The sequence below is a fragment of the Monodon monoceros genome, unplaced genomic scaffold (assembly GCF_005190385.1).
Source record: "Monodon monoceros isolate NGI ecotype Baffin Bay Population unplaced genomic scaffold, NGI_Narwhal_1 Super_Scaffold_12, whole genome shotgun sequence".
Taxonomy (NCBI): domain Eukaryota; kingdom Metazoa; phylum Chordata; class Mammalia; order Artiodactyla; family Monodontidae; genus Monodon; species Monodon monoceros.
In genome coordinates this window covers 151565132-151577344 of record NW_021703768.1, presented here as the reverse complement: position 1 = coordinate 151577344, position 12213 = coordinate 151565132, and the positions used below count along the sequence as shown (strand labels likewise).

Below are 12213 nucleotides of genomic sequence, written 5' to 3'. Positions count from 1 at the left end.
TGCTGAGAAATAACCTGTTAACCTTACGGTAGTTCCCTTGTAAGTTATTTGTTGTTTTTCCCTTGCTGCTTTCAATAATTTTTCTTTGTCTTTAATTTTTGCCAATTTGATTACTATGTGTATTGGTGTGTTTCTCCTTGGGTTTATCCTGTATGGGACTCTCTGCACTTCCTGGACTTTGGTGGCTATTTCCTTTCCCATGTTAGGGAAGTTTTCGACTATAATCTCTTCAAATATTTTCTTGGGTCCTTGCTCTCTCTCTTCTCCTTCTGGGACCCCTGTAATGCAAATGCTTTTGTGTTTAATGTGTTTAAGACCCAGAGGTCTCTTGGGCTGTCTTCATTTCTTTTCATTCTTTTTTCTTTATTCTGTTCCGCTGCAGTGAATTCCACCATTCTGTCTTCCAGGCCACTTATCCGTTCTTCTGCCTCAGTTATTCTGCTATTGATGCCTTCTAGTGTAGTTTTCACTTCAGTTATTGTATTGTTCATCTCTGTTTGTTTGTTCTTTAATTCTTCTAGGTCTTTGTTAAACATTTCTTGTGTCTTCTCCATCTTTGCCTCCATTCTTTTTCCGAGGTCCTGGATCATCTTCACTATCATTATTCTGAATTCTTTTTCTGGAAGGTTGCCTATCTCCATTTCATTTAGTTGTTTTTCTGGGGTTTTATCTTGTTCCTTCATCTGGTACGTAGCCTTTTCATCTTGCCTATCTTTCTGTGAATGTGGTTTTTGTTCCACAGGCTGCAGGATTGTAGTTCTTCTTGCTTCTGCTGTCTGCCCTCTCTTGTTGATGAGGCTATGTACGAGGCTTGTGCAAGTTTCCTGATGGGAGGGACTGGTGGTGGGTAGAGCTGACTATTGCTCTGGTGGGCAGAGCTCAGTAAAACTTTAATTCACTTGACTGCTGATGGGTGGAGCTGGGTTCCCTCCCTGTTGGTTGTTTTGCCTGAGGCAACCCAACACTGGAGACTACCTGGGCTCTTTGGTGGGGCTAATTGAGGACTCTGGGAGGGCTCACGCCAAGGAGTTCTTCCCAGAACTTCTGCTGCCAGTGTCCTTGTCCCCATGGTGAGCCACAGCCACCCCCCACCTCAGCAGGAGGCCCTCCAACACTAGCAGGTAGGTCTGGTTCAGTCTCCCCTGGGGTCACTGCTCCTTCCGCTGGGTCCCGATGCACACACTACTTTGTGTGTGACCTCTAAGAATGGAATCTCTGTTTCCCCCAGTCCTTTCAAAGTCCTGTAATCAAATCCCACTAACCTTCAAAGTCTGATTCTCTAGGAATTCCTCCTCCCATTGCCAGACCCCCAGGTTTGGAAGCCTGGCGTGGGGCTCAGAGCGTTCACCCCACTGGGTGGACTTCTGTGGTATAAGTGTTCTCCAGTCTGTGAGTCACCCACCCAGCAGTTATGGGATTTGATTTCACTGTGATTGTGCCCCTCCTACCATCTCACTGTGGCTTCTCCTTTGTCTTTGGATGTCGGGTATCTTTTTTGGTGAGTTCCAGTGTCTTCCTGTCGATGATTGTCCAGCAGCTAGTTGTGATTCTGGTGTTCTCACAAGAGGGAGTGACAGCACGTCCTTCTACTCCGTCATCTTGGTTCAGGGCCAGGGAAATGGAGAAACCAGCTCTTCTCACCACTTTTCAGCCATTTTCACTCACTGCATGTGTAGAAAATGAAATAGTTTTCAGCACCCTGGGGTAAATGGATGAGGATGCTTGCTACTGAAGACCAGTGGCCCAGGGGTTCTGGCTGCCTCAGGCTCGACTTCGCCATGGGTGAGAGCTAAGGAGATCAGGATCTCATTAGTCCATAAGCCCTTTGTGGCTGACTGCTGGAGAAACTCAATGTGAGGAAACTTTTAAGGAAAGAAAATGCAAATGAGATAAGAGCTTTGGGTGAACTTTTTAGGAATAATTATGTTTTAGGAATGTCCATCTAAAAATAATCTCTCCAGGGACTTCCCTGGTGGTCCAGTGGTTAAGACTCCACACTTCCACTGCAGTGGTCACAGGCTCGATCCCTGGGTCTGGGAACTAAGATCCTTCATGCCGCATGGGGTTGAAGCTTAAAAAAAAAAAATCTCTCCAGATATTCAACAACATGAAAATTTAGAGTTGTGCTAAATTAAGTTAAATGATGGAAGTTTATTAAATAACTAGGTCGTTTCCAAATAAAATAAGATACTGAAACATTAATTACTGAACACTGGCTTCCTTTTACAGAGAAACAAAAGGTTTAGAACTATTAATAAATGTTTGATGGGCTTCCCTGGTGACCCAGTGGTTAAGAATCTGCTTGCCAATGAAGGGGACATGGGTACGAGCCCTGGTCCGGGAAGATCCCACATGCTGTAGAGCAACTAAGCCTGTGCACCACAACTACAGAGCCCACGTGCCTAGAGCCCATGCTCTGCAACAAGAGAAGCCACCGCAATGAGAAGCCCGTGCATTGCAATGAAGAGTAGCCCCCACTCATTGCAACTAGAGAAAGCTCACGCACAGCAACAAAGACCCAGCGCAGCCAAAAATAAATAAGTAAATTTATTTTTAAAAAAACTCTCAGCAAACTAGAATAGAGAGGAAATTTCTCATCTTGATAAAGACGATCTACAAAAAAACCTACAGCTAACATCATACCTAGTGGTGAGAAACTCGAGGATTTCCTGCTAAGATCAGAAATGAGGCAAGGATGTCCCCTCTCACCGCTGTTTTTCAACATCATACTGAAAGCCTAGCTAATATGATAAGACAAGAAAAGGAAATAAAAATATTCAGATTGAGAAGGAAGAAATAAAACTTTCTGTGATCAAACAGTTTGGGGTTTTTTTTTAGAACAATAAACACCTTTATTACATGAGCTAAGATAGGAGGGAAGAGAATTTATTTGCCTTTCCGGGCCTTGATTTTCCTCAATAGAACTCCAGCTCCTTTCCCTCTAGAACATAACCATCTGCTCTGCCACACTGTCCTGGTCTTGAAGCAATGCATGCAAGAAACTTGCCCTGCTGGAAATGCTCCTCTAGAAGACTGCTGATTTGGGCATTCTTTTTCCTTTCATCATATTTCTTCTGAATTTCTTTTTTGAACGTTTTTTGTTTAAAATCACTTCCTCTTCAAGAGTCAGCCTGGCCCCCTTCTTGTGGCCCAGTGTATAGTGAGACTCGTACCACTGTTGGTACGTGTGCTGTCAATGAGCACGACGCAGTTCTTCACCAGGGTCTTAGTATGGACCAGTTCATTGTTGGATGCATTATAGACAACATCAATGATCCTTGTCTTGCGTGTACAACACTCTGAGCCCCAGGAGAAGTTCCCAACATCCAGCCTCAAGGCCCAGTACTTCTTTTCACCTCCTCACACACAGACTGTGTGTATGCGGCGGGGGGCCACTCCTGGTGTTGGCAACGGGGTGTCCCAGCTCATACTTCCACTTCTTGTGGTAGGGCTTTCTCTTGCCCCCAGTCTTGCAGCGCTTGTGCCAGTTGTCCTGAGAAATGCCTCCGTGTGGAAGTGGGGTCAGGAGCCTGAGCCAGGGAGCCCGGGGCCAGCCCACCAGCCCAGCACCCTGCCTCACGCTCAGCTCTCCAAGGTTGGCTCCCCCATGATCAAACAAACTTTGATCATCTATGTAGAAAATCTGAAAGAATCAACATTAAAAAAAAAAAAAAAAACTCCTGGAACTAATAAGTGATCCTGGTTGCAAGATACAAGTTTGCAGGACACAAGATGGATATTCAAAAGTCAACTGTTTTCTTACAATGAAAAAGTGGAATTTGAAATTAAAAATATAATATCATAGTGGAATCTAAAATATGGCACAAATAAACTTATCTATGAAACAGAAACAGATTCACAGACATAGAGAATAGACTTGTGGTTGCCAAGGGGAGAGGGGTGTGGGGGAGGGAGGGAGTGGAAGTTCCAGGTTAGCAGCTACAAACTAGTATTTATAGAATGGATAAACAACAAAGTCTTACTTTATAGCACAGAGCACTATATTCAATATCCTGTGATAAACCATAATGAAAAAGAATATAAAAAAGAATGTATTTATATGTATAACTGAATCACTTTGCCGTACAGCAGAAATTAGCACGACATTGTAAATCAACTATAGTTCGATGAAAAGAAAAGAAAAAATCTAGTATCATTTACATTAGCACCCCCAAAAATGAAATAGGTATGAATCTAACAAAATATGTACGAGATTTATATGAGAAAAATCTACAAAACTCTGATGAAAGAAATCAAAGAAGAACTAAATAAATGGAAAGATATTCCATATTCATGGGTAGGAAGACACAATACTGTCACAATGTCAGTTCTTCCAAACTGGATTGTGATTCAACACAATCCCAATAAAAATCCCAACAAATTAATTTATGGACTTTAATAAACTGATTCTAAAGTTTCTATGGAAGGGTAAAAGACCCTGTTTGCACCTTGATTTGTCTGCTGAAAATGTGAACTAGTAAAAATGAAGTAACTGGAAAAAAAATAGCCAACACAATATTGAAGGAAGAGAATAAAGTTAGAGGATTAACACTACCCAACTTCAAGATTTACTACAAAGCTACAGTCATCAAGACAGTGTGGTATTGGTGGAAGAATAGACAAATAGAGTAACAGAAGAGAGTAGAAAGCCTAGAAATAGACCCACATAAATGTAGTCAACTGATCTTTGACAAAGGAGCAAAGACAATACAATGGAGAAAAGAGTCTTTTCAACAAATGGTGCTGGAACAGCTGGACATCATATGCAAAATAAATGAATCTAGGGACTTCCTTGGTGGTGCAGTGGTTAAGAATCCACCTGCCAGTGCAGGGGACACAGGTTCGATACCTGGTCCAGGAAGATCCCACATGCTGCGGAGCAACTAAGCCCGTGCGCCACAACTACTGAGTCTGTGCTCTAGACCCCGTGAGCCACAACTACTGAGCCCATGCGCCACAACAACTGAAGCCCATGCACCTAGGGTCCATGCTCCACAACAAGAGAAGCCACCACAATGAGAAGCCCACGCACTGCAACGAAGAGTAACCCCCGCTTGCTGCAACTAGAGAAAGTCTGCACACAGCAACGAAGACCCAACGCAACCAAAAGTAAAATTAGATTTTAAAAAAATGAATCTAGACACAGACTTTACACCCTCCACAAAAATTTACTCAAAATGGGGGGGCTTCCCTGGTGGCGCAGTGGTTGAAGTGTCCGCCTGCCGATGCAGGGGACACGGGTTCGTGCCCTGGTCCGGGAAGATCCCACATGCCGTGGAGCGGCTGGGCCCATGAGCTATGGCCGCTGAGCCTGAGCGTCCGGAGCCTGTGCTCCGCAACGGGAGAGGCCACAACAGTGAGAGGCCCGCGTACTGCAAAAAAAAAAAAAAAATTTACTCAAAATGGATCGCAGACCTAAATGTAAAACAACAAAGCTATAAAACTCCTAGAGGGTAACACAGGAGACAAACTAGATGACCTTGGATATGGCAATGACTTATAAGAGACAACACTAAAGTCATGATCCATGAAATAAATAATAGATAATAATTTCATTTTAATTAATATTAAAAACCTCTGCTCTGCAAAAGACACTGTCAGAATGGAAAGACAGGCCACAGACAGGGAGAGAATATTTGCAAAAGACATATTGATAAAGGATTGTTATCCAAAATATACAAAGAATTCTTAAAAGTCAACAACAGAAAACTAACAATCCAACTTAAAAATGGGCCAAAGACCTGAATAGACAATTTGCCAAAGAAGATATACAGATGGTAAACACACATATGAAAAGATGTTCCACATCATGTCATAGGGAAATGCAAATTAAAGCAACAATGAGATACCACTACACACCTATTAGATTGGCCAAAATCCAGAACACTGACAACACCAAATGCTGGTGAGGATGTAGAGCAACAGGAGTTCTCATTCATTGGTGGTGAAAATTCAAAATGATGCAGTCACTTTGGAAGACTGGCAGCTTCTTACGAAACTAAACATACTCTTAGCATATAATTCAGCAATCATGCTCTTTAGTATTTACACAAATGAGTTGAAAACTTATGTCCACACAAAAACATGCACATGAATGTTTATAGCAGACTTATTCATAATTACCAAAACTTGGAAGCAATCAAGATGTCCTTCAGTAGGTGAATGAATAAAAAAAACTGCGGTATATCTAAACTATGGAATATTATTCAGCACTAAAAAAAAGAACTATCAAGCCGTGAAAAGACATGGAGGATCCTTAAAAGTATATTACTAAGAGACTTCCCTGGTGGTCCAGTGGGTAAGACTCCGCGCTCCCAACGCAGAGGGCCTGGGTTCAATCCATGGTTGGGGAACTAGATCCCATGTGCATGCCGCAACCATGATCCCGCATGCCGCAACTAAGACCCAGAGCAACCAAAATAAATAAATAAAATTTTTTTTCTAAAAGTGTATTACTAAGTGAAAGAAGCCAATCTTAAAAGGCTGCATACTGTATTATTCTTTAGGGGAGGAAAACTTTTCCTTTCTTCCCTTCTAGGTTTCGTGGCTGGTTTAATAATTAGACGTAAGACATTAACAGGAGAAAAATTTAATTTGTACATGTGAGTGCTTGAAGGAATGTGAGACTCAAAGAAGTTACCAAAGCAGGCTGCTTCTTAACCTTTTAGACAAAGAAACAATTACTTGTGAAGATTTGACAAAACAAGGGGGTTTGGACTTGGGGTAGCAAATTAATGAAAAGAAACAAAATTTGTTTATAGAGCCTTCTCAGCCTTGAATTCCCTATCCCTGACAATAAGGATGATTTCTTGGGGTGGCCTAATCTGCTCTCCAATTCCAACTATATGACATTCTAAAAAAGGCAAAACTATGGAAACAGTAAAAAGATTAGTGGCTACAGGGGTTAAGAGGGGAGGGTAGGAGGGATGAATAGGCTGAGCATAGAGGATATTCAGGGCAGTGAAATTATTCTGTATGATAATATAATGATGGATACATGTCATTCTACATTTATCAAAACCCATACAATGTACAACACCAAGAATGAACACTAATGAAACTATAGACTTTGGGTGATAATTATGTAAGATTCATCGATTGTCACAAATGTACCACTTTGGTGCAGAATGTTGAAAGTGGATGAGGCTGCTCTGTGTGGGGACACAGGGTTTACAGGAACTCGGTGCATTTTCTGCTCAATTTTGGTGTGAACCTAAAACTCCTCTAAAAAATAAAGTCTGTTTAAAAGGAAAAAAACCCATAATGAGACATCATCTCACACCCACTGGAATGGCTACTATCAAAACAAAACAAAACAGAAAACAAGTGTTGACAAGGATGTGGAGAAATTAGAACTCTTGTGCATTGTTGGTGGGAATGTAAAACAGCACAACACTATGGAAAATGGTATGGCAGCTCCTCAAAAACTAAAAATAGAATTACCGTATTGATTTGGCAATCCTACTGCTGTATATCAAAAATAATTGAAAGCAGAATCTCAAAGAGATATTTGCATACCCATGTTCAAAATAGCAGCATTATTCACTATAGCCAAGGGGTGGAAGCAACACAAGTGTTCATTGAATGGATGGATAAATAAAATACAATGTATACATGGCATGGAATATTATTCAGCCTTAAAAAAGGAAGGAAATCATATCACATGCTACAACATGGGTGAAGCTTAAAGACATTGTGCTAAGTGAAATAAGCCAGTCGCAAAAAGACAAATACTGTGTGATGCCACTTGTGTGAGATATCTAGAGTAGTCAAATTCATAGGCGCAGAAAGTAGAATGGTAGTTGCCAGGGGCTGGTGGGGAGGAGAAAATGGGGAGTTACTGTTTAATGGGTATAGCGCTTCAGTTTTGCAAGGTGAAAAATTCTAGAGATCAGTTGCACAGCAATGTGAATATACTGTACTTCACACTACTAAACAGTACACTTAAAAATCATCAAGAGGGACTTCCCTGGTGGTCCAGTGGTAAAGAATCTGCCTTACAATGCAGGGGACGCAGCTTCGATCCCTGGTCAGGGAACTAAGATCCCACATGCCGCTGGGCAGCGAAGCCCACGTGCCACGACCACTGAGCTTGTGCGCCTCAACTAGAAAGCCTGTGGGCCGCAAACTACAGAGTCCACACACCCTGGAGCCTGCGTGCCACAACTAGGGAAGAGAAAACCCACACGCCACAACTAAAGAGAAGCCCGCGCACCAAAACGAAATGCCCATGTGCTGCAACTAAGTCCTGACGCAGCCAAAAATAATAAATTAAATAAATAAATCTTTTTTTAAAAAATCATTAAGATGGGGAATTCCCTGGCAGTCCTATGGTTAGGGCTTCACGCTTTCACTGCTGAAGGCATGGGTTCAATTCCTGGTGGGGGAACTAAGATCTCACAGCTGCACGGCATGGCCAAAAAAAATAAAAAATAAAATAAAATGATATATTTAAAAAAATCATTAAGATGGTAAATTTTGTTTTTTTATCATGACTAAAAACTAAATAAAGTAAAATTTTAATAACGTAAATTAAAGAAGCTAATTATTTTTTAGTGGATCAAAGACCTAAATATAAGAGCTAAAAACATAAAACTCTTAGAACAAAACATTGGGGAAAAGCTTCACAACTTTGGATTTGGCAATGATTTCTTGATGTGACACCAAAAGCACAGTCAGCAAAGGAAAAACTATATAAATAGAACTACTTGAAAATTAAAAATTTTTTTTTCATCAATAGACAAAATCAACAGAGTAAAGAGGCAAGTCATGGAATGGGAGAAAATATTTTAAAATTATATATATCTGATAATGGATTAACATCCAGAATATATAAGGAACTCCTACAAATCAATGACAAAAAAACAAACAACCTGATTTTTAAATATACAAAGAACTTGAATATACATTTCTCCAAAGAAGATATACAAATGGCCAATAAGCGGAGAAATTGGAACTATTGTGCTTTGCTGGTGGGAATGTATGCAACTGCTGTGGAAAATGGTATGGCAGTTCTTCAAAAAATTAAATGTAGAATTACCGTTATGACCCAACAATTCTGCTTCTGGGTATATACACAAAAGAAATGAAAGCAGGGACTTGAGCAGATATTTGTACACCAATGTTCATAGCAGCATTACTCACAATAGCCAAAAGGTGGAAAAAACCCAAATGTCCATCAGTGGATGAATGAATATACAAACTGTAGCATATACATACAATGGAATATTATTCGGCCTCAAAAACAAGAAAATTCTGACATTCACTGCAACATGGATGAACCTTGACGACATTATGCTCAGTGAAATAAACCAGACACAAAAGGACAAATATTGTATAATTCCACTTACATGAGGTACCTAGAATAGCCAAATTCATAGAGACAGAAGGAGGACAATGATTCCCAGGGGCTGGGGGAAGGGGAGAATGATGAGTTAGTGTTTAATGGGTACAGAGTTTCAGTTTGGGATGAAGAAAAGTTCTGGAGATGGATGGTGGTGATGATTGCACAACAATGTGAATGTACTAAGTACCACGAAACTGTACACTTAAAAATGGTTACGGTGGTAAAATTTTATGTTATATATATTTTACCACAATAAAAAAAGACATCCAACATTATAATTTCATTTAGTGACATAAAACTATATACAGGTTATGGAAACAGTGGTAACTTACGTACCTCATAAAATGAATCAGGAAATTTAGAAAGTTTAAATCATGAGAAATTTAACCCTGGTCATGTACAAACCAGAATATTGTGTTGACATTATTTTTATATGGTAAACTACTTTTCCAAGACTCTCAACCATGCCCAAAGCTCTTTTATCTTGGAATTAAAGCTTCTTCTTATCTTTTAGCAAAGGCTATTATGCACATAGACTTTCGAGTGTCTACACACATAAAAAACACAGTTGAATAACTTTGTTTTAGACAACTTTTACATTTATTTGGACTAGATAGTTCTAGAGTGTGCACATAACAATCGAATGTCTTGTTTTGTTTTCCGTTTTAATGGTAATCTTTAAGTTTACTGAGAGCATAAGAGAGAGGAACAGAAAAAGTGAGAAGCAGCTGGCTTTAGACCAATCTGAAATCGTTATTTTAAAAGATTACTTATGTTTCCTCTGCAAGGGAAGGGAAGAACTTTAGAAACAGAAAAACAGAAGAAACCACATTACAGCTGGTTTAGAGAGTAACTTGGGCCTTTGACTAATTTCTCAAGCCTTACAATTAGAAAGCCCACATTTACTAATCCCCGAGGTATGGAAATGGAGGCATGGAGTTCATCCTACATTAAATAAAATGATCTCTCTTTTCAACAAACAAGACAATCTCTTCATGAGAGTTTGTTTTTTGCTTGAAGGTGTCTCTTAAATGAACAATCTTTTCAATGTCAAAAGCCCCCCAAAGTGGGCTTCCCTGGTGGCGCAGTGGTTGAGAGTCGGCCTGCCGATGCAGGCGGCACGGGTTCGTGCCCCGGTCCGGGAAGATCCCACATGCCGCGGAGCAGCTGGGCCCGTGAGCCATGGCAGCTGAGCCTGCGCGTCCGGAGCCTGTGCTCCGCAACGGGAGAGGCCACAACAGTGAGAGGCCCGCGTACCACAAAAAATAAATAAATAAATAAAATAAAATTAAAAATTTTTAAAAAGCCCCCCAAAGTGGCTACTGCAGTTCCAAATTGTCACTGGTGAAATTGGAGCAGTCAGAAAACTAAGTACAAGTTGGTGGTGTTGTGGTTAGAAAGCATGCAGCAGGTAAGTGTTTGACCAGGAAGAAGCCCTTTTTTAAAAGAGCCCATGGAACCGAATGGTCCATAAGGATGGTTCATGTGTAACTTTATTTCTCTGAAGCTTGGCCAAAGGCCAATCAATCAGCACCCATCAGAGCCAGATACAACCTCCTAATTCTAGGCAAACTAAGCTAAACAAAATAGTTCTCAGGGATACAAGGACAAGATCAAGGAGGAAATCTTTACAAGGTTTTGAAATGATGACCCAAGACAAAGAATGTCCAACTAGAGAATGAACTTATCAGGGTTATGCCCATCTCTCCCATAGAATATTCATTCTCAAGAAGCAGCAAATGCTGGAGAGGATGTGGAGAAAAGGAAACCCTTGTGCATTGTTGGTGGGAATGTAAGTTGGTTCACCCACTACAGAAAACATCATGGAGGTTCCTCAGAAAATTAAAAATAGAACTACCATATGATCCAGCAATCCCACTTCTAGGTATTCATCCGAAGCAAACAAGATCACTATCTTAAAAAGATATCTGCACCCCCATGTTTATTGCAGCATTATTTACAGTAAATCCAGGACATGGTAACAAACACACACACACACACACACACACACACACACACACACACACACAGAGGAGCATTTTTCAGCCATAAAAAAGAAGGAGATCCTGCCAATAGTGACAACATGGGTGGACCTAGGGGACATTATGCTAAGTGAAATAAGTCAGACAGAGAAGACAAATACCATATTATCTCATTTACATGTGGATTCTAAAAAAGCAAACAAACTCATAAATACAGAGAACAGATTCGTGGCTGCCAGAGGCGGCAGGATAGGAGTGGCAAAATGAGTGAAGGTGGTAAAAGGGCATAAACTTCCTGTTACAAGATAAATAAGCTCTGGGGATGTAATGTACAACAATGAGGACTATAGTTAATAATACTGTATTGTATATTTGAAAGTTGCTAAAAGAGTAGATCTTAAAGTTCTCTTCACAAGAAAAACATTATGTAACTATATGTGGTGATGGATGTTTATTAAATTTATCCTGGTGTGTGATGATCATTTCTCAATATATACATATTTCAAATCATTATGTTGTACACCTAAAACTAATACAATGTTGGGACTTCCCTGGTGGCACAGTGGATAAGACTCCACGCTCCCAGTGCAGGGAGCCCGGGTTCAATATCTGGTCAGGGAACTAGATCCCACATGCATGCCGCAACTAAGAGTTCACATGCCACAACTAAGGAGCCCACATGCTAAAACTAAGGAGCCAGCAAGCCACAACTAAGGAGCCCGCCTGCCGCAACAACCGCAACCTGGTGCAACCAAATAAATAAATATTTAAAAAAAAAACTAATATGATGTTATATGTCAATTACATCTCAATTAAAAAAACACAGTTTTCATCTTATAAAAAAACGCTCAAGACACTGGGCAGGCAGATAGACCATAGAACAAG

General features: G+C 40.5%; 1 pseudogene; it reads right to left on the bottom strand.

Annotated features, from left to right (window-relative positions):
- Positions 1-2886: 2886 nt before the first annotated feature.
- On the bottom strand, positions 2887-7522 carry LOC114892176 (annotated as a pseudogene).
- Between the last annotated feature and the right edge of the window lie 4691 nt (positions 7523-12213).